The sequence below is a fragment of the Engystomops pustulosus genome, chromosome 2, assembly GCF_040894005.1.
Source record: "Engystomops pustulosus chromosome 2, aEngPut4.maternal, whole genome shotgun sequence".
Taxonomy (NCBI): domain Eukaryota; kingdom Metazoa; phylum Chordata; class Amphibia; order Anura; family Leptodactylidae; genus Engystomops; species Engystomops pustulosus.
In genome coordinates this window covers 251,597,533-251,619,773 of record NC_092412.1, presented here as the reverse complement: position 1 = coordinate 251,619,773, position 22,241 = coordinate 251,597,533, and the positions used below count along the sequence as shown (strand labels likewise).

Sequence of the window (22,241 nt, the reverse complement as noted above, 5' to 3'; positions counted from 1 at the left end):
TCATGGCGGCATAAAAATGTTCAATAAGTCCCAGATGACCGTTCACTATGGCCGAATCTATTGTGTATGTTCCACCAATAGCTGCAGAAAGACTATGGGGCACATGTGTCTTTAGTCTTGCATTTTGTGGCTGTTTTTCACATTTTTTGAGCTCTCTTTGATTTATCCTTGGGTTGATATCCTTAAAATAACTTGCGTTCCTATTTTTGCACAATCTTGGGTGCATTTTTGGTTATTGAAACAATTTTTGATGCACACTTTACCAAACCGATGCTTACACCTGGTGGTGACTGAAGTGTATACATAGAAGATAGATAGATAGGAGATAGATAGATAGATAGATAGATAGATATGAGATAGATAGATATGAGATAGATAGATAGATAGATAGATAGATAGATATGAGATAGATAGATAGATATGAGATAGATAGATAGATATGAGATAGATAGATATGAGATAGATAGATAGATAGATATGAGATAGATAGATAGGAGATAGATAAGAGATAGATAGATAGGAGATAGATAGATAGATATGAGATAGATAGATATGAGATAGATAGATAGATAAGAGATAGATAGATAGGAGATAGATAGATAGATAGGAGATAGATAGATAGATAGATATGAGATAGATAGATATGAGATAGATAGATAGATAGATAGATATGAGATAGATAGATAGATAGATAGGAGATAGATAGATATGAGATAGATAGATAGATAGATAGATAGGAGATAGAAATGGGATAGATAGATAGATAGATATGAGATAGATAGATAGATAGATAGATAGATAGATAGATAAGAGATAGATAGATAGGAGATAGATATGAGATAGATAGATAGATAGGAGATAGAAATGGGATAGATAGATAGATAGATATGAGATAGATAGATAGATAGATAAGAGATAGATAGATAGATAGATAGATAAGAGATAGATAGATATGAGATAGATAGATAGATAGATAGATAGATAGATATGAGATAGATAGATAGATAGATAGATATGAGATAGATAGATAGATAGGAGATAGAAATGGGATAGATAGATAGATAGGAGATAGATAGATAGATAGATAGATAAGAGATAGATAGATAGGAGATAGAAATGGGATAGATAGATAGATAAATAGATATACAAACATAGAAAAGTTCTTTAGCGGCACTGCAACAAACAAAAATTAGGGTGGGTGCACACTCCACAGGACCAGCCACGTCCCTCAACAGTTAGAATATTAGAAAAAATTTATGACACTCCAATAGTAGGGGAATAACTCAAGTGGTGTTTATTCCCAAGCTGCTGCGTTTCAGCTTCATCCGAAGCCTTTCTCAAGCTTGAGATAGGAGATAGATAGATAGATAGATATGAGATAGATAGAGAGATAGATAGATAGATAGGAGATAGATAGATAGATAGATAGATAGATAGATATGAGATAGATAGATAGATAGATATGAGATAGATAGATAGATAGATAGATAGGAGATAGATACATTGGGCCACATGTATCACTCGTTTTTTCTGTTGTTTTTGCGCCTTTTCATTCAGGCGCACCGTTTTTGCGCCATTTTTGCGATTAAACGCCAAACTAGCCACGCAGCAAAAATAAGCAGCTTTCCCTCATCTATCTTACCAATCCAGATGTTTTGCTGCGCCTAATGATATTCATCACTTGCAACGTTTTCATTTAGGTGCAAAAACGGGCGCAAAAACACACCCGCAGGTGGCGTTATCTGAGAAGAAAGCACTGAGCCCCTGTGCAGAAGAGCTCATTTCTAGCAGCAAAGCTCAGCCAGACACTGGAACATATAATAGATACATTAGATACACTGCAGACACTGGAACATATAATAGATACATTAGATACTCTGCAGACACTAGAACATATAATAGATACATTACATACACTGCAGACACTAGAACATATAATAGATACATTAGATACTCTGCAGACAGGAGCTGCAGACTCTATTTACAGTTCATCACCTTCTATTTACTAAATATTCTGCAAAACGCTGAGCTCAAAGCAAGAGAGAAGAGAACTTTGCAGAATGTTGCAGATACTACAGACAAGTGTCCCCCATGTAATTCTGCACAGTATCACCAGTGTGTCTGAGGGGGATACTGTGCAGAATTACAGGGGTGCAGCAGGAGATCGGCACTGGGGGATCCCCTCCAGGAGAAGCCACTGCTGAGGAGGTCACTGGGTGCTGGGTGTCAGACACCTGGGTGCTGCTGTGAGGGTCACTGGGTGCTGGGTGTCAGACACCTGGGTGCTGCTGTGAGGGTCACTGGGTGCTGGGTGTCACACACCTGGGTGCTGCTGAGGAGGTCACTGGGTGCTGGGTGTCACACACCTGGGTGCTGCTGTGAGTGTTATCTTCATACTGGGCTGTTGGAGAAGCAGAGAGGAGCTTGTAGCAGGATCACATGTAACTGCCCGAATCTAACATTGCGCCTAAACTGTGTTAAAGTAAAGTGATTAATAAGAGGCAGAAAATTACCTTATCACAGATGGTTGTAGCTTGTGATAAATCTGGCAAAACAGTGCGCCAGAATTTAGGCGCAACTACTACACTTAGGCGCACAAAAGTGATAAATGTGGCCCTGGATAGGAGATAGATAGATAGATAGATAGGTAGGAGATAGATCGATAGGAGATAGATATATATAATGATAGAGGCAGCACTTGGGGACCCATGCCAAGGTATCATCGGCTACTACACCAACTATCGGCTTGTGCTGCTCTGGACTCTCCAAATTTTAGATAGATAGATATGAGATAGACGATAGGGGATATATAGATAGATAGATATGAGGTAGATAGATAGATATGAGATAGATAGATATGAGGTAGATAGATATGAGATAGATAGATATGAGGTAGATAGATATGAGGTAGATAGATATGAGGTAGATAGATATGAGGTAGATAGATATGAGGTAGATAGATATGAGATAGATAGATAGATATGAGATAGATAGATAGATAGATATGAGATAGATAGATATGAGATAGATAGATAGATAGATATGAGGTAGATAGATATGAGATAGATAGATAGATAGATAGATATGAGGTAGATAGATATGAGATAGATAGATAGATAGATATGAGATAGATAGATAGATAGATAGATAGATAGATAGATAGATATGAGGTAGATAGATATGAGGTAGATAGATATGAGATAGATAGATATGAGATAGATAGATAGATAGATATGAGGTAGATAGATATGAGATAGATAGATAGATATGAGATAGATAGATATGAGATAGATAGATAGATATGAGATAGATAGATATGAGATAGATATGAGATAGATAGATAGATAGATAGATATGAGATAGATAGATAGATAGATAGATAGATATGAGATAGATAGATAGATAGATATGAGGTAGATAGATAGATAGATAGAAGATAGATAGATAGATAGATAGATATGAGATAGATAGATAGATAGATAGATATGAGATAGATAGATATGAGATAGATAGATAGATAGATATGAGGTAGATAGATATGAGATAGATAGATAGATATGAGATAGATAGATATGAGATAGATAGATAGATATGAGATAGATAGATATGAGATAGATATGAGATAGATAGATAGATAGATAGATAGATATGAGATAGATAGATAGATAGATATGAGATAGATAGATAGATAGATATGAGGTAGATAATAGGGGATATATAAATAGATGGATATGAGAGATTAGAAATTAAATACATATAGAAATGTTATTTTCATCACATGAATAGAGTTAGATGACAATCTCGGCTCTGCTGCACAGACACCTCCCTCTCCCTCTCCCTCTGGTAGTGGTGACCCATAAGCGCACGCCGTATGTTACGTGTAATTTAATGAATGATCTGTTATTGTCCCGGCTGATCTTTACGTTTCTCAGGGGCCCCGACACATCAGATTAATAATAGCAGGTGTAGTCCCGGAGCTGCGCATCCCCGCTGTACATTATAATAACAAGCGTGCGTAGAGACGGGGACGGAGAGTTCTCTCCTGACACTCGATTCATCTCCCCACGGGCGCCACATAAACTGAGGCTGATGGTAGAAGCTCCATAGATCTCCAGCACGGGAGAAGCGGAGGCCTCCCTATCATACTGCACCCTGTGATACCGTATACTGCGGTGCCCTTAAAGTGAATCTCCACCATATAACACAATGGTAAAGTCCAAAATCTTCTACTCCAAATCCCCTGTGTAGACAATAAAGAATACAATGAATGAATTGCAACAGATAATATAAATACAATTTTAAAAAATATATGCAATAAAAAAAGAAGTTAAACTAAAGAATTAAAATTTTGTCTTCCTACAGCTAGGGGGAGCTCAGGAGCTGACTGCATACTCTGTTGTTAAAGAGTTCAATGTATAGACAGCATGAAGTGAGCTCCCCCTAGTGGTGCCTGCAGGTAGAAAGAATATTGTAGTTTACATCTAATTATTCTTTACGATATATTTTGTCCCTCAGTTCTTCAATAGATCTGCTGGCGTCAGTGAATTGAAGCCACTTTGGTTACCAATTACAGATGGAAAACTTAACTTTTCCTGGTAAATTAATCCCACAAAGGGTCTGATGGATTTATATTTGCCCTTGGCCGACTCATAGGGGCCCCTTAATATAATATAAAATAAAAAGGGCCCCCTGAAAAAAATCCGGCACAAAGTGTTTTGTTACTACAATTTGAGTCCTCCGGTTTGGGTGCAACACTCTTTCTCGTCCCTTCCAAACAGTTCCACATCTCCCAGGAGTGTCCCAAAAAATTTAGGCAAATTCTACGTGTCCCGCCTTAGAAAGGGGTGTGGTTTGTGTAACGTTCGAGGGGTGTTATCACGTCTTGTACAAACCTCGATACAGTCATAATTCCCAGCGCGGAGCATATTTCACCCCCTACGGCACATGGACGAGGAGGGGCTGGTCCTGAGCTGTGCAGTGGGCCGGTGTGAGGTGGGGACACCCTGCGTCTGCACACTAGCTATAGCTTGTGCCAGGTTGGGGTGCAGACTGAAGACCATTGATTGCACCCTCGCTGTGCATATGATATATCCCCCCCAATGTGTGAATTTTAGATAAAGTTTCTTTTCAAAGTCTGGGGCATGCTGGGGGTTGCAACAATTAGAGGCGCCTGGTCAGTGCGGAGGTAGCAGCAGACCTAGGCCCTGGTGCCCCAGGGGGCCCATGAGAAGACAGCAGTGTTATAAATGGCACACGGTAGCCGGGGGGGTCTGAAGCTTCATGTTACTCCTCCGCTCATGTTGCTTATACACAACTTTTTTGCAACTTATAAAAGTTTCTCTCCGTGCAGAATCAGACGTCCCAGGACAGACGGGGGGGGAAAGCATGAAAATTGTAGACAGCAGAAACGCTGGCGGGGGAGGGGGACAGCTGGAGGACAGCCAGGGCCGGGCAGCTGGGGGGGGCCCAGACTCTATAATAGACATAGCCGCAGGACAGACAAAGAGACCGCAGCAGTGAGTGACACCTGAGAGACAAAGCGAGACACCTCCGGGACACCTCCGGGGACGTCACTCCCCATGTTCATGGATATTGAGCGCCAACCAATCAACTTCATTGATAAAAACTTGGAGAAGCCCTTTAAGAGCCGTCTAACTTTCAGCTCTCTCTCTCTGATTTGTCTAATTAAAGCATCTCCCCATCACTTAACCCCTCGTTATGGCGGCTCCCGCTGTAATTATTTGTTTTATCTTCCCAGGGAGAGCGGAGGGGCCTCTCCAGCGTCGCTTACTCACTCCATCACATCACTTCACCGCAGCGGGGATCACACTCCATACTGGAGATCCCTACTTTACTCACCAGGGTCTGGTTTAGGGTCTAAATCGATTGTAGGGCCCAGATTATTTTCTTTTTATTCTGAGGTTTGGGGTCTGGATTCATTTTGAGGTTTGTTCTGAAATCTAAATTTATTTTTAGGGACCATAAAAGACTCCACCAATTATTTCTCCTTATTTTTAACCCTTTGAATTCTTTGGTGCATTGACTTGGACAGTCATGTATATACACAGTGACTGCACCAGCAGCAGAATAGTGAGTGCAGCTTTGCAGTATTATAATACAGGATGTTACTCAGGATCAGTACAGGATAAGTAATGTCATGTATGTACACAGTGACTGCACCAGCAGAATAGTGAGTGCAGCTCTGGAGTATAATGCAGGATGTAACTCAGGATCAGTACAGGACAAGTAATGTCATGTATGTACACAGTGACTGCACTAGCAGCGGAATAGTGAGTGTAGCTCTGGAGTATAATACAGGATGTAACTCAGGATCAGTACAGGATAAGTAATGCCATGTATGTACACAGTGACTGCACCAGCAGCAGAATAGTGAGTGCAGCTCTGGAGTATAATACAGGATGTAACTCAGGATCAGTACAGGATAAGTAATGTCATGTATGTACATAGTGACTGCACCAGCAGCAGAATAGTGAGTGCAGCTCTGGAGTATAATACAGGATGTAACTCAGGATCAGTACAGGATAAGTAATGTCATGTATGTACACAGTGACTGCACCAGCAGCAGAATAGTGAGTGCAGCTCTGGGGTATAATACAGGATGTAACTCAGGATGAGTACAGGATAAGTAATGTCATGTATGTACACAGTGACTGCACCAGCAGCAGAATAGTGAGTGCAGCTCTGGGGTATAATACAGGATGTAACTCAAGATGAGTACAGGATAAGTAATGTCATGTATGTACATAGTGACTGCACCAGCAGCAGAATAGTGAGTGCAGCACTGGGGTATAATACAGGATGTAACTCAGGATGAGTACAGGATAAGTAATGTCATGTATGTACACAGTGACTGCACCTGCAGCAGAATAGTGAGAGCAGCTCTGGAGTATAATACAGGATGTAACTCAGGATCAGTACAGGATAAGTAATGTCATGTATGTACATAGTGACTGCACCAGCAGCAGAATAGTGAGTGCAGCTCTGGGGTATAATACAGGATGTAACTCAGGATCAGTACAGGATAAGTAATGTCATGTATGTACACAGTGACTGCACCAGCAGCAGAATAGTGAGTGCAGCTCTGGGGTATAATACAGGATGTAACTCAGGATCAGTACAGGATAAGTAATGTCATGTATGTACACAGTGACTGCACCAGCAGCAGAATAGTGAGTGCAGCTCTGGAGTATAATACAGGATGTAACTCAGGATCAGTACAGGATAAGTAATGTCATGTATGTACACAGTGACTGCACCAGCAGCAGAATAGTGAGTGCAGCTCTGGAGTATAATAGAGGATGTAACTCAGGATCAGTACAGGATAAGTAATGTCATGTATGTACACAGTGACTGCACCAGCAGCAGAATAGTGAGTGCATCTCTGGAGTATAATACAGGAGGTAACTCAGGATCAGTACAGGATAAGTAATGTCATGTATGTACACAGTGACTGCACCAGCAGCAGAATAGTGAGTGCAGCTCTGGGGTATAATACAGGATGTAACTCAGGATCAGTACAGGATAAGTAATGTCATGTATGTACACAGTGACTGCACCAGCAGCAGAATAGTGAGTGCAGCGCTGGGGTATAATACAGGATGTAACTCAGGATCAGTACAGGATAAGTAATGTCATGTATGTACACAGTGACTGCACCAGCAGCAGAATAGTGAGTGCAGCTCTGGGGTATAATACAGGATGTAACTCAGGATCAGTACAGGATAAGTAATGTCATGTATGTACACAGTGACTGCACCAGCAGCAGAATAGTGAGTGCAGCTCTGGGGTATAATACAGGATGTAACTCAGGATCAGTACAGGATAAGTAATGTCATGTATGTACACAGTGACTGCACCAGCAGCAGAATAGTGAGTGCAGCTCTGGGGTATAATACAGGATGTAACTCAGGATCAGTACAGGATAAGTAATGTCATGTATGTACACAGTGACTGCACCAGCAGCAGAATAGTGAGTGCAGCTCTGCAGTATAATACAGGATGTACAGGATAAGTAATGTCATGTATGTACACAGTGACTGCACCAGCAGCTGAATAGTGAGTGCAGCTCTGGAGTATAATACAGGATGTAACTCAAGATAAGTTATATATTTCCATCTATTTGATAGATTTTTTCTTCTCTCTACAAAATAGAAAACATCCAAAGGTCAGTGTCTCCCTGGAGGTCATGGGTTATGCAATACACCAATTAACATGTTTGTTACTTACAGAATTTTTATTCAACCTGAACCTGCCAGATTTCTGTCCTTTAGACTGTGAAGTAGAAACATGAAACAAGTCTGTGTACCTGGAGAGGCAGTATAGAGCAGAATATCCTGTGACCACCCCGGGAGATGGGACTCCTCAATACTAGTGATGTGTCATTCGCCAACGAGTCGGCTCTAAGAGCCTGCTCTTGTTCGTGAACGACGTGAGCCGACTCACCTCACTGAGCCGATAGCTCACTTAACCCCGCCCCTAACCGGCTCACCACACCCCCTTTAACCTGAGTCTTCGGCTCGCTATTATGTATTTAATAGTGAGCCGTCCAGGAGCCACAGGAGCCGGCTCTTCTTAGTGAGCAGGGCCTAATGAGCCGGCTCACTAAGAAGAGCCGTAATTCCCATAACTACTGAATACTACAGGATACAACTTGGACATGGAAATTAATACAAATAGTAACTTTTTCCAAAACTCTTTATAAGTGACAAGTAAAAGTGAAACTGTAATAAATGAGAGATCAGTTCCTTCGTCTCCATCCTCCCTCCTGCCTTTAACTTTTCCACTGAATTCCTACTTGCTAGCAAGATGGACATAAACTCACTGAGAATTGAGATGACATGGAAGTCTATGGAGTAGGGAGCAGCATACAGAGAAGAGCCACACAATGAAAGGAAACATTGTTACTCCTCATGCACTTACACTGGAGATTATTAAAGGTGAGGTGCCACAATGAGCCTAATAATCCTCCGATTCTTGTTCCAGTTCTTGTACGGCGCAGCGCTAAATTGTTATGTTCTTCTCGTTACTAATGACTTGCAGCGGTGGGAGAGCTGCGTACACAGAACGGGGGAAATCATTTCCTTCCAGTACTAGAAAGAACAGCCGCTGTCGTGCTCGGTGCCAGGTCTCATTTAGAGGGACCCTTTAACCTGCCGGTAGATGGCAGCCAGCAGGATGGTGCGGGCACCCTGCCCGCCCCTGGCAGAGGAGGTTCGGCTAATGTTGGCCTGAGAGGATACGTCTTGCCCCCTTCTGATTTGGCTCCGCGCAGTGCCAGCAGCCGGGGCTCTTGCCAAATTCTGGTAGCACATTAGAATACGGAATGCGGGATAGAGCGCAGTGATATTCCCAAATCTCCAGCAATTATTTCTCCTTATTTTTAACCCTTTGAATTCTTTGGTGCATTGACTTGGACAGTCGTTTCTTTTGAATTAATCATCTGGTTCTGGGAAAGCTGGGTGACCATGAATACATCAGTCATCTACTAGTAGTGACAGGGGAATGGGAACTTCTTATAGGCTTAGGGGAGCGTATCACACATGATTAGGCTTAGATATAAGGTCACAAAAGCAGGAAGCGTCGCAACCGGCAAGATTAGATACACCGGTTCGGAAGAAAGAATCACAAAAGATGAGCTTAGATACACTAGTTCAGATTGGACTATCACAAATGCTGAGCTTAGATACAATAGCTCAGCAGACCATCTCACATATTGGAAGATTGGATACACTAGCCAAGGAGAGAGTATTACATAGAATGAGCTTAGATACACTAGCACAGAAGAGAGGATTGCACTGGATGTAAATAGGTGACTGACAAGTGATGAGCTTAGATACATTAGATGGGAAAAAACAGAATCACACATGAGGAGCCTAGATACACAATAGCTCAGATGAGAGTATCACAAATGTTGGGTTTCAATACACTAGCTGAGCAGATCCCATGGTGTAAGCTTAGATACACTAGCCAGGAGGAGAGTAATGAGCTTAGATACATCAGATATGAAGACAGAATCACACATGATGAGCTTAGATACAGCTCAAATATTAGTTTTAGTAACTAGTACTATTGTGCTAAGTCTGTACAAAAGACGATCTGCACAACCAAATAATGTAAAGTATAATAACCAACACACAGTAATAGACCATGGGGCAGAAAAACTAAGAGAGTGTAAGGGCAAATAGTACAACAATTCTGGATTTCATGAGCAAAACAAGTTACCAACACAGAACACAGAATACAGAACACAGAATACAGAACACAGAATACCTGTTCTCCTGGCAGTTTAGCATCTCCTTCCTCGCTCATGCCACTTGGTATATGTATGATTGGATCTTCATGGTTCTGTACTCGGGTCTGTTTTGATGGACTATAGGACCTTTTAAGTGTTTTTAACTGTCGTGGTATGTGTTGTGTTGTTAACTTTTTTGCTCAAGAAATAAAGACTCCTTCTACCCAATGAAGGGAAGACTGGAAGCACACACCGTATACAGCGAAAGAACGCTGTGGCTGGAGGAGTGTGTAGATGAAGGACTGTGTGACCGGAGGACTGTGTGGCCGGGGGACTGTGTGACTGGAGGACTGTGTGGCTGGAGGACTGTGTGAATGGAGGACTGTGTGACTGGAGGACTGTGTGACTGGAGGACTGTGTGACTGGAGGACTGTGTGACTGGAGGACTGTGTGACTGGAGGACTGTGTGGATGAAGGACTGTGTGACTGGAGGACTGTGTGGATGAAGGACTGTGTGACTGGAGGACTGTGTGCCTGGAAGAATGTGTGGCTGGAGGACTGTGTGACTGGAGGACTGTGTGGATGAAGGACTGTGTGACTGGAGGACTGTGTGACTGGAGGACTGTGTGACTGGAGGACTGTGTGACTGGAGGACTGTGTGACTGGAGGACTGTGTGACTGGAGGACTGTGTGACTGGAGGACTGTGTGACTGGAGGACTGTGTGACTGGAGGACTGTGTGACTGGAGGACTGTGTGACTAGAGGACTGTGTGACTAGAGGACTGTGTGACTAGAGGACTGTGTGACTAGAGGACTGTGTGACTAGAGGACTGTGTGACTAGAGGACTGTGTGACTAGAGGACTGTGTGACTAGAGGACTGTGTGACTAGAGGACTGTGTGACTAGAGGACTGTGTGACTAGAGGACTGTGTGACTAGAGGACTGTGTGACTAGAGGACTGTGTGACTAGAGGACTGTGTGACTAGAGGACTGTGTGACTAGAGGACTGTGTGACTAGAGGACTGTGTGACTAGAGGACTGTGTGACTAGAGGACTGTGTGACTAGAGGACTGTGTGACTAGAGGACTGTGTGACTAGAGGACTGTGTGACTAGAGGACTGTGTGGATGAAGGACTGTGCGGCTGGAGGTCTGTGCGGCTGGAGGTCTGTGCGGCTGGAGGTCTGTGCGGCTGGAGGTCTGTGCGGCTGGAGGACTGTGTGGCTGGAGGACTGTGTGACTGGAGGACTGTGTGACTGGAGGACTGTGCGGCCTGGAGGACTGCGTGGATGAAGGACTGCGCGGCTGGAGGTCTGTGCGACTGGAGGACTGTGCGGCTGGAGGACTGTGCGGCTGGAGGACTGTGTGACTAGAGGACTGCGTGGATGAAGGACTGTGCGGCTGGAGGACTGTGCGGCTGGAGGACTGTGCGGCTGGAGGACTGTGCGGCTGGAGGTCGGTGCGGCTGGAGGTCGGTGCGGCTGGAGGTCGGTGCGGCTGGAGGTCTGTGCGGCTGGAGGACTGTGCGGCTGGAGGTCTGTGCGACTGGAGGACTGTGCGGCTGGAGGACTGTGCGACTGGAGGACTGTGCGGCTGGAGGACTGTGCGACTGGAGGACTGTGCGGCTGGAGGACTGTGTGACTAGAGGACTGCGTGGATGAAGGACTGTGCGGCTGGAGGACTGTGCGGCTGGAGGACTGTGCGGCTGGAGGTCTGTGCGACTGGAGGACTGTGCGGCTGGAGGACTGTGTGACTAGAGGACTGCGTGGATGAAGGACTGTGCGGCTGGAGGACTGTGCGGCTGGAGGACTGTGCGGCTGGAGGTCTGTGCGACTGGAGGACTGTGCGGCTGGAGGACTGTGCGGCTGGAGGTCTGTGCGACTGGAGGACTGTGCGGCTGGAGGACTGTGCGGCTGGAGGACTGTGTGACTGGAGGACTGTGCGGCTGGAGGACTGTGCGGCTGGAGGACTGTGTGACTGGAGGACTGTGCGGCTGGAGGACTGTGTGACTAGAGGACTGCGTGGATGAAGGACTGTGCGGCTGGAGGTCGGTGCGGCTGGAGGTCGGTGCGGCTGGAGGTCGGTGCGGCTGGAGGTCGGTGCGGCTGGAGGTCGGTGCGGCTGGAGGTCGGTGCGGCTGGAGGTCGGTGCGGCTGGAGGTCTGTGCGGCTGGAGGACTGTGCGGCTGGAGGTCTGTGCGACTGGAGGACTGTGCGGCTGGAGGACTGTGCGGCTGGAGGACTGTGCGACTGGAGGACTGTGTGGATGAAGGACTGTGCGGCTGGAGGTCGGTGCGGCTGGAGGACTGTGCGGCTGGAGGTCGGTGCGGCTGGAGGTCGGTGCGGCTGGAGGACTGTGCGGCTGGAGGACTGTGCGGCTGGAGGTCGGTGCGGCTGGAGGTCGGTGCGGCTGGAGGTCGGTGCGGCTGGAGGACTGTGCGGCTGGAGGACTGTGCGGCCGGAGGACTGTGTGGCCGGAGGACTGTGTGGCCGGAGGACTTGAGGACAGTGTGGCTGGAGGACTGTGTGGATGGAGGACTGTGTGGCCGGAGGACTGTGTGGCCGGAGGACAGTGTGGCCTGGGGACTCCTGCCTTCCATTAAGCGCTCACCAGGGTTGTCACCCAGCGCCTTGTTACACGGCGATAACCCCCTCCCATACGGCTACAGAATGTGCCGGCCACGTATGTAATTAACGGATTATAATCCTCCAATGTGGCCAAACTGGTTTGATCAGGCAGGCGGCAGCGGCCCGGGCCTGCGGGACACGTAAGATCCTGCCATGTCTGCCGAGTGTATGACCTTTCCATAAACACACGGATAATAATTAATAGCTCAGATCTTATCTTCCTGTTTACATTTCCTTCGTTATATAATTGGTGCCATGACCCTGTAGTCATGGTAACTCAGAAGTCATGTGACAACCAAACTCCACCCAGGGCAAAAGAGGTCAAGGAATATGATGCATTGTGGGTCCGAACCCAAAAAAACCCCCAAATCTCCACTTATTATATCCATTTTATTAACATATTATAAGCATTGACATATGAAATCAGTGGACACTTACAGGAGGCCATTGGAATGTGAATATGTGATGAATGGAAATTTCCTTTAAGGGAATGTTCAAAATTATTATACCTGTCCATAGAGTAGGTCCTTAATATCAGACTGATGGGGGTCCCATATCCAGGACGGCCACAGATCTTCTAATATAAAGAGCATGAAAAATGAAGCAGACAGCGCCGTTCTCTGTGCAGTGGCTGAACCGAGTTACTGCAGCTATAAGAGCAGTTACACTACGGTATTATATACTGTAACGTATGGATTTAGGATTTTTTTTTAGGATCAGGGAAGCCATTTTAACTGCTTAGGGGATATATTAAGGTGAAATGAGATGGACTTATCACAATGAGGGTCTTGATGCCGGAGGAGAAATGTGGTGGACCCCTTTAAATATGGCTCTATACCAACGTTGCATTATAAAGTGAGCCGATTTGGGTTATCACAGAAGTCCGTACTGTGATAACAAATCAATTTGGACAAATCAATCCGCTGTGGGGGCACATAACCTCTGTACATAGCAGTAGATTATAACAGAATATTATTATTTAAAATAATCATAAATAATAATAATAAATAAAATAATATTTGATAATAATATTAAATAATCATATTATTAAATAATCATATTATTATTATTATTATTAGTAATAATAATAATAATCATAATAATAATATATTATATATGTTTTGGAAAAATTCCTGAGACCTAAAAGAAAAAAAGTAAAAAAAAATTCAATTATTTTGCTATATATATATATAAAAATACAATGTACAGAGATGTGAATTGATGACATCCCAGGAGTCCGTGTATTGTGGCTGTGAGAGGCGGGAAGGCGGCGGTCGGCTCCTAATGTGAGGTCGCGGGGGGGGGGGGGGGGCGGTGCGGGGGCTAGAAGCGTTCCCCTCTTGTTTGTAAATAGGCCTGTGAAGAATCCCGTATTCTGGAGGCGACACCATTAAATCAGATACAGCAAAGTAATTGTAAGTGAATTGGAAAGCTTTGCCTGGCGGGCCCCGGAGAGCGCGGCGTGCTAAGGAGGTCATGTGGACGCACAGCACGCTCCACAATCTCTGCACGGAGAAGTGTATATCTTGCTTAAACCTTGCCTCCAGGTCAGGAAGTGATTGCTCGGAAGCCTCACATAAATTACTGATATAATAAATAGCGCTATGATATCTCTGGGACAATACGGCGGCTAACGAGCCACCGAGAGCACAAAAACTGGAGGTGATATGTAGGCGGGGGCGGCTAAACATGGCCAGTACCCCGCTGACACCATTATAGAGTCACGGTAGGAGATTTAAAGGGATACGCACAATTTTTTTTCCATCCAATCAGGTGCTTAAATAAAAAATTGTGCCGGTTAATAAACCGTCCCCGTCCTCATCCAACAAGGCAGATTCAGAAGTTCTGTATTCACCTCCTTTACTGTAGTGCTGCAAATCAGTTTGCCATTGAGTGAAAGATTGGTTGTTACGGTCAATTATTTAATTTTTGATCTCTAATTGGAGCAACCATATTGGTTAGTTGGCCCAGCGTAATCAAGGATGTGAATGTGGCTGGTTATGGGCCCATCCTTGCTCTACCGATACCCACTTTATGGCACATAAGCTCCTCCTCCTCTGTGGACTGTTTCGCGGCGCCATCCTATGACAAACATGATAACGGAGAGATATGCGTTGGAGATGACATCAGAGAGAACTGTAATTACTAGAGATGAGCGGACGCATAGTTTCAGTTCAGGTTTGGTTGTGCGGCCTGGATCTATTGGCAGTTTGGCGGCCGAATAACAGGTCCGGCAAATTGATGCCCCTTGCTTCTAGCCATGGCTATGATTGGCCAAGATTGGCTATGATTGGTTATGATTGACCCAGATTGGCTATGATTGGCTAAGCTTGGCTATGATTGGCTATGATTGGCTATGATTGGCTATGATTGGCTAAGATTGGCTATGATTGGCCAAGATTGGCTATGATTGGCCAAGATTGGCTATGATTGGCCAAGATTGGCTATGATTGGCCAAGATTGGCTATGATTGGCCAAGATTGGCTATGATTGGTAAGATTGGTCATGATTGGCCATTGATTGGCCATGATTGGCCAAGATTGGCCATGATTGGCTATGGATTGGCCATGATTGGCAATATGTCCGGGTTGCATGGACGAATGTGGACTGAAACTATGGATCTGCTAATCTCTAGTAATTACTTTTTTGTTATAATACCATTATTCAATTATTACTAGAGATGAGTGAATCTTGGCTGAAAGTTTAAACCAATTTTTCACCAGATCAGATTTGGGTCCATATTGAATTGGTCAAAACCGATGTTACTGCAATTCCCTGGATAAACCTTTGATATATAATCCTCCGAAACCGAGATTTTATAAAATCTCCATTTATCTCAATTTAGGAATTTTTAATTAATTTTTTTTCTTTCCAATTCATATTTTATGCAGACTCCTCCCTAATGACTACTGTCAATATCATCAATCCTTTTTGTTTACTATTATCGTTATAATTTTTTTTTCTTTTTTTCACTATTATTATTACGGTACATTTATTATATAATTACAATGACAAAAATAAATTACTATCTCGTTAATACTTAACATTTTTAGCAAAAATGTTCTGACATCACCCTGTCCTCATTTTTTCCGTGCCAGAGAAAACCCATCACTGCTATAACAAAACACCGTATAAGAAAAAACTATACAAAAACACATGAAAAACCATGGGGCACATTTACTTACCCGATCCTGCGGAGTTCACAGAATTGTCCGTGCATTGTCCGTGTGTCGCTTCCCCGCTCAGGTCCCCGGAGTTCACCTTCTTCTTCCTGGTGCATGTAAGTGCATTGTCCGTGTATAATGCGCTGTGCGGGGAGTCACTAAGATCGTGCGCCCGATATCCTGCATGTGTCGCTTCCCCGCTCAGGTCCCCGGAGTTCACCTTCTTCTTCCTGGTGCATGTAAGTGCATTGTCCGTGTATAATGCGCTGTGCGGGGAGTCACTAAGATCGTGCGCCCGATATCCTGCATGTGTCGCTTCCCCGCTCAGGTCCCTGGAGTTCACCTTCTTCTTCCTGGTGCATGTAAGTGCATTGTCCGTGTATAATGCGCTGTGCTGCGATTCACTAAGATTGTGCGCCCGATATCCTGCATGTGTCGCTTCCCCGCTCAGGTCCCCTGAGTTCACCTTCTTCTTCCTGGTGCATGTAAGTGCATTGTCCGTGTGTAATGCGCTGTGCGGGGAGTCACTAAGATCGTGCACCTGATATCCTGCATGTGTCGCTTCCCCGCTCAGGTCCCCGGAGTTCACCTTCTTCTTCCTGGTGCATGTAAGTGCATTGTCCGTGTATAATGTGCTGTGCGGGGAGTCACATAGATCGTGCGCCCGATATCCTGCATGTGTCGCTTCCCCGCTCAGGTCCCTGGAGTTCACCTTCTTCTTCCTTGTGCATGTAAGTGCATTGTCCGTGTATAATGCGCTGTCGGGGAGTCACTAAGATCCTGCGCCCGATATCCTGCATGTGTCTCTTCCCCGCTCAGGTCCCCGGAGTTCACCTTCTTCTTCCTGGTGCATGTAAGTGCATTGTCCGTGTATAATGCGCTGTGCGAGGAGTCACTAAGATCATGCGCCCGATATCCTGCATGTGTCGCTTCACCGCTCAGGTCCCTGGAGTTCACCTTCTTCTTCCTGGTGCATGTAAGTGCATTGTCCGTGAATAATGCGCTGTGCAGGGAGTCACTAAGATCGTGCTCCCGATATCCTGTATGTGTCGCTTCCCCGCTCAGGTCCCTGGAGTTCACCTTCTTCTTCCCGATGCATATAAGTGCTTGGTCCTGCAACACAATTTAAAAGTTAAATACTGCGCTCAGTCCGAATCAGTCGGATCGTCCAACTGGCTGCCCCGAATTTCTGTAGCATGGAAGCTGGCGCCGCTGCGCCAAAAATTGATTGCATGCGTCAAAATCCCAGTGCAGACACCTGTTATATACCTGTCCAAGCCATGTAAAAAAGGCGCACAGTCCGATGAACGTGCACAGCGCGACCCTTAGTAAATGAGCCCCCATATGGCATGTAGCAAAAAGATCTCTTTGTTGAATGAATACATAATGGGGCACATTTACTTATCCGGTCCAGTTGGGATCCAGCGGCGCGTTCTCCGACACTGATTCAGGTTCTGCCGGGATTCACTAAGATCGTGCGCCCAATATCCTGGATGTGTCGCTGCTGCGCTGAAAGCCGGCGCACGTGCGCCAAAATCCCAGAGCAATTCAGCGAAAATCGTAAATCATCGGGAGACCCGACAAAAGTGCGCGATTACGGTATTACCCTTAGTAAATGAGCCCCAATATGTACACCACACAAACAAGATAAAAGCAATTTAAAAAGGGTTAATTTTTTTAAAAAAAAATTTCTCTATTATTATTACATTCATTATACACTCACCGGCCCCTTTATTAGGTCCACCATGCTAGTAACGGGTTGGACCCCCTTTTGCCTTCAGAACTGCCTCAATTCTTCGTGGCATAGATACAACAAGGTGCTGGAAGCTCCTCAGAGATTTTGGTCCATATTGACATGATGACATCACACAGTTGCCGCAGATTTGTCGGCTGCACATCCATGATGCCAATCTCCCGTTCCACCACATCCCAAAGATGCTCTATTGGATTGAGATCTGGTGACTGTGGAGGCCATTTGTGTCCAGTGACCTCATTGTCATGTTCAAGAAACCAGTCTGAGATGATTCCAGCTTTATGACATGGCGCATTATCCTGCTGAAAGTAGCCATCAGATGTTACAGGGTACATTGTGCTCATAAAGGGATGGACATGGTCATCAACAATACTCAGGTAGGCTGTGGCGTTGTACCAAGGGGCCCAAAGGCACCATGACACCACCACCACCAGCCTGACCCGCTGATACAAGGCAGGATGGATCCATGACACCACCACCACCAGCCTGACCCGCTGATACAAGGCAGGATGGATCCATGACACCACCACCACCAGCCTGAGCCGCTGATACAAGGCAGGATGGATCCATGCTTTCATGTTGTTGACGCCAAATTCTGACCCTACCATCCGAATGTCGCAGCAGAAATCGAGACTCATCAGACCAGGCAACGTTTTTCCAATCTTCTACTGTCCAATTTCGATGAGCTTGTGCAAATTGTAGCCTCAGTTTCCTGTTCTTAGCTGAAAGGAGTGGCACCCAGTGTGGTCTTCTGCTGCTGTAGCCCATCTGCCTCAAAGTTCGACGTACTGTGCATTCAGAGATGCTCTTCTGCCTACCTTGGTTGTAACGGGTGGCGATTTGAGTCACTGTTGCCTTTCTATCAGCTCAAACCAGTCTGCCCATTCTCCTCTGACCTCTGGCATCAACAAGGCATTTCCGCCCACAGAACTGCCGCTCACTGGATGTTTTTTCTTTTTCGGACCATTCTCTGTAAACCCTAGAGATGGTTGTGCGTGAAAATCCCAGTAGATCAGCAGTTTCTGAAATACTCAGACCAGCCCTTCTGGCACCAACAACCATGCCACGTTCAAAGGCCACAAATCACCTTTCTTCCCCATACTGATGCTCGGGAGAACTGCAGGAGATTGTCTTGACCATGTCTACATGCCTAAATGCACTGAGTTGCCGCCATGTGATTGGCTGATTAGAAATTAAGTGTAAACGAGCAGTTGGACAGGTGTACCTAATAAAGTGGCCGGTGAGTGTATAATTAAAATTATATATCTCGTTAATACTTGAAGTTTTTAGCAAACGTTTTGTGACATCGCGCTGTCCTAATTGTTTCGGGCATAGAATATTTTTTTATTTCTTTTTTTTTTTTTTTTTTATTATTACTGTACATTTGTCTACTACACATTGCTTACATTCAGAAGCAGTGCACCCTGGGTAGCACAAGGCCCGCAGTGCTGTGTATGTGCCACGTAAACCCTGTTGTGTCTTATCCTTCCTGACACTCGTGTCGTCTTATTGGCTCCCACTCGTGGAGTGACATCACCAATATAGGTCAGCTGGTTGTCTCTATACGTGTATATATATATATAGAGTCAGTGGAAGCGGCGCATACATTGATGACATTCGCAGCTAATACTTTGTGACTCATTCCTGTTCACCCAGTCACTGCCTGAAGGACTCGCTTCATCCAGAAAAGGTGGATTTTCTCAGAATTGTTTTGTGAGCTGATGAATGGATCATGTTTTGTGTTGGCGGAAGGAGAGAATTTTTTACATTTTATTCTTTCAATTTTTTTTTTTTCCGTTTTTAGAAAATCTGTGTGTCATCAGGAATGGTACAAAAATTGGAACTGAAGGTTCTCTATCAGATTATATGAAATAAAATGTATTTTTTGGAGGGGAGAAATAAGAATCTACTAATTTTTTTTTTTTTAAATAGTGCCTAGACTTTTACATCTAGGGCGGCATGGTGGCTCAGTGGTTAGCATTACAGCCTTGCAGCGCTGGGGACCTGGGTTCAAATCCCAGGGTCAACATCTGCAAAGAGTTTGTAGGTTCTCTCCATGTCTGCGTGGGTTTCTTCCGGGTCCTCCGGTTTCCCCCCACACTCCAAAACATACTGGTAGGTTGATTAGATTGTGAGCCCCTTTGGGGGCAGGGACTGATTTGGCAAGCTCTGTGCAGCGCTGCGGAATCTGTGTGCGCTATATAAATAAAGAATTATTATTACTATCTAGATGCATCCCAATACTAAAACCTGTGTTACCTCTCTGGTTTCGTAAGAGGATGGGAGAATTGTCTATAAATCTTTTATTTTTAATTTTTAAAATCTAATAGTTGAAAAATATTAAATGAGTTGTCAAACTGGGACATTTTTGAAACAAGGTTAAATAAAAAAGAAAGAAAGAAGCAATATCCACCTCACTGATCCCTGCCTAGGCTCCTGCTGGTATCTACTTCCTGTTCCCTTGTCAGCACACAGGAAGTGACCTCCTCAGCCAATCACTGAGGTACCATCACCATAGACAGGGGGCATCCTCTACACCTAGAGGAGAGGCGTTTCTACCATCTCCATAGACAGGGGGCATCCTCTACACCTAGAGGAGAGGCGTTTCTACCATCTCCATAGACAGGGGGCATCCTCTACACCCAGAGGAGAGGAGGTTCTACCATCACCATAGACAGGGGGAATCCTCTACATCTAAAGGAGAGGAGGTTCTACCATCACCATAGACCGGGGCATCCTCTTCTTCTCTTCAGAGGATGCCCTCTGTCTATGGTGATGGTAGAACCTCCTCTCCTCTAGGTGTAGAGGATCCCCCCTGTCTATGGTGATGGTAGAATTTCCTCTCCTCTAGGTGTAGAGGATGCCTCCTGTCTATGGTGATGGTAGAACCTCCTCTCCACTTGGTGTAGAGGACGCCCCCTGTCTATGGTGATGGTAGAACCTCCTCTCCTCTAGGTGTAGAGGATGCCCCTGTCTATGTAGATGGTAGAACCTCCTCTTCTCTAGGTGTAGAGGATGCCCCTGTCTATGGTGATGATCCTCTACACCTAGAGGAGAGGAGGCTCTAACATCACCATAGACAGGGGGCATCCTCTGCACCTAGAGGAGAAGAGGTTCTACCATCACTATAGACAGGGGGCATCCTCTACACCTAGAGGAGAGGAGGTTCTACCATCACCATAGACAGGGGGCATCCTCTACACCTAGAGGAGAGGAGGTTCTACAATCACCATAGACAGGGGGTGTCCTCTACACCCAGAGGAGAGGAGGTTCTACCATTACCATAGACAGGGGGCATCCTCTACACCTAGAGGAGAGGAGGTTCTACCACCACCATAGACAGGAGGCATCCTCTACACCTAGAGGAGATTCTACCATCACCATAGACAGGGAGCATCCTCTACACCTAGAGGAGAGGAGGTTCTACAATCACCATAGACAGGGGGCATCCTCTACACCTAGAGGAGAGGAGGTTCTACCATCACCATAGACAGGGGACATCCGCTACACCTAGAGGAGAGGAGGTTCTACAATCACCATAGACAGGGGGCATCCTCTACACCTAGAGGAGAGGGGGTTCTACCATCACCATAGACAGGGGACATCCGCTACACCTAGAGGAGAGGAGGTTCTACCATCACCATAGACAGGGGGCATCCTCTACACCTAGAGGAGAGGAGGTTCTACAATCACCATAGACAGGGGGTGTCCTCTACACCCAGAGGAGAGGAGGTTCTACCATTACCATAGACAGGGGGCATCCTCTACACCTAGAGGAGAGGAGGTTCTACCACCACCATAGACAGGAGGCATCCTCTACACCTAGAGGAGATTCTACCATCACCATAGACAGGGAGCATCCTCTACACCTAGAGGAGAGGAGGTTCTACAATCACCATAGACAGGGGGCATCCTCTACACCTAGAGGAGAGGAGGTTCTACCATCACCATAGACAGGGGGCATCCTCTACACCTAGAGGAGAGGTGGTTCTACCATCACCATAGACAGGGACATCCTCTACACCTAGAGGAGAGGAGGTTCTACATCACCATAGACAGGGGACATCCTCTACACCTAGAGGAGAGGTGGTTCTACCATCACCATAGACAGGGGGCATCCTCTACACCTAGAGGAGAGGAGGTTCTACAATCACCATAGACAGGGGGCATCCTCTACACCTAGAGGAGAGGAGGTTCTACCATCACCATAGACAGGGGGGAATCCTCTACACCTAGAGGAGAGGTGGTTCTACCATCACTATAGACAGGGACATCCTCTACACCTAGAGGAGAGGAGGTTCTACATCACCATAGACAGAGGGCATCCTCTACACCTAGAGGAGAGGTGGTTCTACCATAGACAGGGGCATCCTCTACACCTAGAGGAGAGGAGGTTCTATCATCACCATAGACAGGGACATCCTCTACACCTAGAGGAGAGGAGGTT

At 45.4% G+C, this 22,241-nt stretch overlaps 1 protein-coding gene across 1 annotated transcript in view; it reads left to right on the top strand.

The window, feature by feature from the left end:
• Nucleotides 1–22,241, top strand: part of BCL9 (BCL9 transcription coactivator) — a 132,292-nt gene that overhangs the window by 6,795 nt on the left and 103,256 nt on the right. The window lies entirely within an intron of this gene.